The sequence below is a fragment of the Balaenoptera borealis genome (assembly GCF_965194805.1).
Source record: "Balaenoptera borealis genome assembly, chromosome: 1".
Taxonomy (NCBI): Eukaryota; Metazoa; Chordata; class Mammalia; order Artiodactyla; family Balaenopteridae; genus Balaenoptera; species Balaenoptera borealis.
Window position 1 is genome coordinate 164,615,463 of NC_138860.1, and position 6,000 is coordinate 164,621,462.

Below are 6,000 nucleotides of genomic sequence, written 5' to 3' on the forward strand. Positions count from 1 at the left end.
GGGAACAGCATATAATAAGCAACTCAGTTTCCCATTCAAGGAGGAGATGGCAATCCCACGTGCTTCTGGCATGCCACAGGTGCAAAGTGGGTTCTGGGGTAGGATAAAGCCTCAGGGAAAGCAATGCAGGTGGTGGCAGTAGGAAATAGGGGGGTTTGTGCAGAAGTGCTAAGGGCAGGAGATATGTGTAAGACACGGACAGCATCTGCTATGACCCCATTTTAGAGATGAACAGCCTGAGGCTCAGAGAAGCCAAATTACTTGCCCACACTCCAGGGTTATCTGCCTCCCCGGCTCAAGGAGCCTCCCGTGCCTCACTATTTCCTGGCCCTTTGAGCCTCCCTCACACATTTTCTCCCAGTGAGGTGTGTTGGCGAAGCTCATGTCTTCCCCGGTGAGTCCAAAGGCTCCTAGATGTGGAGAGATTTTCCTCTGAGAATGTCTGTCCTCCGTCCAGTCCCTCTGGCCTAAAGCTTTTACTTTTAGTATACTATGAGAGCCAGCTTCCCCTCCTTCTCCCTAATTCAGCCTCTGGAACTCTCTCAAGTCTGATAGGCATCTTCAGGGACAGGAGCAGGTCAAGCATTTAATAAGAGCCTCTGCCCTATGTGGGCACTTCCTTCTATGAGGTGGTCTAACTCACCCCCGTGTTTCCTTAGAGCTGGGCAGTGATGAGATGAAAGATGTGAAAAATCAGAAGTTTCCCAGCCCTACGCACCTGAAGGGGGTGTGGAGTGAATAAGGTCACAGCAGTTGCCATAACCCAAATGTCACCGGCTCCTTGACCTCTTGCATCACCCTGACCTCCAGTCCCCTGCAAGGTCCAATGGACAGGTCCCCTCTGCACTCAGAATCACCCTCTCATCTGAGGACCAAAGGTTAAGAGCTCTTGGTGCTCCGCTCTTTCTTTTCCAGGAGAAGTTCTCATTAATAATAAAATAATAATAACAATAATAATAATACATTCTAGCTCCTTGAGCGACAACCCTAGACCTAGGACAGTGCTTAGCACTTTGCATACCTCATCTCACAGAATTCTCACCATAACCCTGTGAGCTAGGGGCTATCGTCCCCATTTCACAGATGTGGAAACTGAGGCTAAGAGAAGTAGAATAACTCACCCACAATTACCCAGCATCAGCATGAGAATGAGTTATTCCAGCTGGGACCTCCATGTCATAGATTTGATAAATGAGTGAATGACTAAATGAATGAGTGAATCAGAAAACAGTCAATAGTCAATGTTGTTTACAGACACTGGGGAACTTCCATGCTTATAGAAAAAAACAAAAATCCAAACTTGATTGGGCCAAAAACGAAAATTACTAATTACAGCCACTCACAGGAACGACCTACCATTTATGCCTAATTGCAGTGCAGTCCAATAACAATTACGCACATCGATAAATGTGTCAGATTAACTTGGGTGTAAGTTTTATTTGATTGCAACACTAAACCCTGTTGGTGGTGGCTCAGACTTCGGAGTCCATGGCCCAACCTTGGGAGCCCACGGTCCCTTCTGGAAGTGAGGTTGGTGCTGGAAGGGAAGTGGGAGGTGGGGGCGGAGAGGAACATCTCTCTTCTCTGCTGCAGCAGGTCTGCTCTGGCAAGCTACGGGAAAGCAGTTTGGCAGGGGGTCTTCACGGGGCAGGCAACGTCACAAAGACTCCCCTCCTTCCCTCAGTGCCAAAGGCAGCTTCCTAATTAGAACATCCATAACCCTCAGCATCTGCTCCAAGAGAATTCAGCTGCTCTAAGATGAAGAAGTCCATTAACTTTATTGCAAAAACGTCAGACGTGCTTTTAGACAGAGGATCACTGCCAAGTGAGATAAACTGCCAGGACCTGCCAGAGGGACAGGCCAGAACTTCCTGCGGTCCCCAGCTGGGTCCTCGTGACTGCCTCCTCTCCCTGCCCAACACCCCGGGTGGGACTGTAGCCTCCTGGGAGGCTGGAGCTGGGGAAATTGTGAATTTCAAATGCAGGGTTCAGTCTGGGCACCCTGGCTTTCCCTGTGTAAGTTGCGGCCTGCTGAATGGCAGCACCAGACAGGCACCATCTGACTCCCAGAATGCACCAGGATTCCCACCCCATGGTTGGGGCCGCTCATTCCTGCATCAGCAGAAGTTGGATTTGCTGGTGTCCCCGGGAACAGTGGAGCAAGGTGGCTGAGAACGGGCTTTGGAATTAGATATTCCTGGGGCTGAATCTCAGCTTTGCCACTTAGGAGTCCCGGTGTGACCTTGCAAATGTGGCTTAACATCCTGAAGCTACTCTGTAAAATGGATTACGTCATACCCACCTCTAGGAGGGTTAAATGAGACGATGCCGGGAATCTTCAACTCGGTGACTGTCACACAGTGAGGCCTCTGTAAACGAGAGCACCCCTTCCAGGTCGCCAGTGTGAAAATGGAGAGGGAACCCAACCCTACAAAGTGTGTGGGGGAGGGGAGGAAACACCAGGTTGGAGCCAGACAGTCCTGGGTTCTAATCCCAGCTCTTCCTTGTGCTTTGGTCCCCTACGTCCTCAGTTTTCTCACCTGTAAAATGAGGTTGAGGGTCCCTGTTCTCTTTTCCTCACAGGAGAATTAGGAAGACATGGAAGTACTTTGAGGCCACTAAAGGGATATTCAAAAGTGCAACATTATTGCTCCCGTTACTCCGGTTGTCAACCTAATGTCTAGTGCTCCCCAGGACACTCCAGGCCCGAGGCTGGCTGCTCCCCAGCCTGGAATTCATCTCTGCCTCAGCGCCCCACGCCACAGCCCTCCCGCCTTGTCCTGGGCGGCCTGGGTCTCCATAGGGAGCGGCCACAGACCTCCCAGCCTTCGCGAACGTCTCGCCAAGTGGGCCTCCTGGGTGTCCTTTCTCAGATTCGGATTCTTCTTAATATGAATAATTAGCAGAAACAGTCCGAGGGGGAGGCAACAGCCATAGCAATCGACCCCATGATTTCCAAGCTGCGGGAAGAGCCCAATTTCGCTCCAATCCAGATGCTGTAAATTCCCATCAAGCTAAGAAAATATAGTGCAATTTAGAAACACTGATACGGCAATAAAACACAGATCTCCGGCAAATGGAATTCGGCAACATCCAAAAATGGAGCCATACATTACTCTGCCTGCAAACTCCCTCCGGGGACGTGCTGCTGGGAGCAGTTGGGGAGTTTTTGGTTCAAGCTGATCTTTCCTTTCTGGATGAAGGCAGGGCCACCCACAGCTGGGTCTCAGGTGGCCCTCTCAGGCAGGCCTCCTCCGTGGGTCCAGAGAAGGGTCCGAGGAGAGCTCCCCAGCCAGAGGGGACCTGTGGCCTGGCCTCTGTCATCCAGGGACTGCTGGAGGAAGCATTTCTGAAAGGGTGGGAGGGAAAGGAGGGAAAGAAACTTACTGCGTGCCGTTTAGCCCTCACAAGTGGCCTTCAAGGGAAATGTGATGGTTCTTATTTATCAGATGAAGATACTGGCATTTGGAAATAAAGAGACGTGTTCAGGTCACTCAGGAACAAGTGGTAAAAGCTGGATTTGAACCCACATCTGTCAGCCTCTTTCTATTCTACCTACCATCCTATCCCCAGCTCAGGACTCAATTCATGACCCTACAAAAGCCAGAACTGAGCCAAATATCACTGATCACTGCCTTCTGGGAGTGTAGATAGGACCACAACCCACAAATGGGTTCATCTCTCTGCTTCCTGGGGTCATTAGCCCCACTCTATAACCTGAGAAGTAGGAAGAGGTATACTGATACGGTCCCCTGTCTCCTCAACAGGTCAGGGAGACCAGGGTCCCCTTGGGAAGGATTGATGGGTAGAGGGCAGACTCATAGCCCCCAGTAAACCCAGCACCACCCCAGTAGGAGCCAGGGGGATTCCATGCGATCTCCTCCCTCCCCATCAGCACACTGTCCCCCTAGCCAGTCCAGCCTCCTCACTGAACCCATCCCATCCCTCCCTCATGCATGCACACACATGCACACACACACACACACACACACACACACACCACTCATTCTAACCTCCACACTTTTGCTTGGCTTGTTCCCACCAGACTGTGAGCTCCATGGGAACACAGTGTGCTTGTGGCCCTTGACTGACCATTTAGGGACTCCACCCATGTCTGGGACTCTCTGGAGACAGCTTTCAAATGCTCCCCTGGGTCCTACCAAGCCCTGGTGCCTAGATCCCAATAAGGGTACAAAAACTAAGGTGGCCTCTCTGGAATTTGTGTGTTAAGAATTCCAGCTCTGGAATCAGACAGATCTGGGCTTGCCTTCCAACTCTGCTACCTACTAGCTGTGTGATAACTTGTGGAAGTTACTAAATCCCTCTAAGCCTCAGTTTCCTCATCTGTAAAATGTAGTTAATAATAGGTCCTTCCTGGAAGTGGGGTTGCAAGGATTTTGTGAGATGATGTAAAGCACTTACCACAATCCTTGGCACACAGTAGGCGAACAAAAAACTGCAATTAGTCAGGCTAGGCTAGGTTAAGCTACAACAACAAACAGCCCCATGTCTTGATGGCTTAACACAATTCTGCTTATTTCTCACGTACGTTTATTTCTCCATGGCTGGCAACCATCTGGGATGACTGTCCTTCATTGTGAAAATTGGTGGTCCAGGCTGCTTCCATCGTGAGGCTCCAGCATCTCAACCTTCTCTGTAATCACCTCGGCAAAGAAATAAATGGACTGAAGCATCATATGAGTGCTTTTTACTGCCTCAGCCTAGAAGTGACATGTATTAAGTCCTCTCACATTTCCTAGACTAGAACGACCAGAACTAGATTCTACCTAACTGCCATCATGGATTGGAGTGTGTCTCCCATGTACCCAGGATGGAGAAAAGAACTGGAAACCGGTGAACTCCAGTAATACCTTCCATCATCCTTAATTGTTATTCTCCCTTTCCTGCATCCATATTCAAGTTTGTTTTCCTATACCCAGAGCCAGCCCTGCTCCCCAAGATTTTCCTATTCCCTCCTTCATTTCTGTCATGTGTGCTTCAGGCCACCCTGTGTCCCTCCGGCCAAAGGCCAGCCCTGGCCCAGGGGAGGTGATCCTTGCAGAGGACAGACTATTTCTGAAGCCCTCCCCAACCCTCTCCCCAGCCCCTTTTCCACTGACTGAAGAGCCCTCGTCAATTTGTTGACAATCCCAAATTCAGGCCTCCAGCATCTGATTACAAGTGTGCCTCTGACTGCCAGGGATAAATGTCTGTTTTCTTTAGAAAGATCTACGTTGATGGAGGTGTCAGCAAAGACAGTGGTGGCAGAACCAGATCCCTCCCCAGTGTTATGTCATTTGTGGGCAAGTCAGATATTTCCAGCTCCTGGCAGAACTCAGGCCTCTGAAGGTAGTGGAGATAGGATCAGCGGGCAGATATGTGAGGCTGCCTGGGGTGAAGACCAGGGAACCAGAAGTGAGCAGATGATGTGTGAAGTAGAGCCAGCAGCCCAGAGGGGAAACTTAAAAGACGCTAAACTGTTGGGCTGCAGGAGACAATGAAGGTTCCCCAAAGTGGAATCCAGCAGGCCTGACAAATACAGGGGCTAGAACACGGTGCCAGTGTAATCTTTGGAAATTAGATTTGACTCCTGGTTCTGCCACCCAACAGTTGTGTGACCTTGGAATAATTGCTCAACCTCTCTGATCCTCCGTGGTAAACAAGTGCTCAGAAGCCCTGCCTATGAGCTTTTTGTAAAAACGCAGTGAGATGGATGTGACATGTTCAGCATAGGGCTTGGCCCACAGCAAGACCTCCATCAGGGGTGAGTGGAAGCCTAGATAGAGGGAGACAAAGGCCCGTTCTGGAGATGCTGGGCCAGAATAGTGTGCAAAGTAGGTTCTCCACCCAGATCGCCTTTGCCTGGATGGTACACCCATTCCTCTGTCTCTGTGAGTGTTGGCTGGTAATGGCTCCCAGCCGTTCCATTCTCAGATGCCTTCTTACCCATGAGGTTATGTTTCCCATCTCCTAGCACCTGGGGCAGCTCACAACCAATGA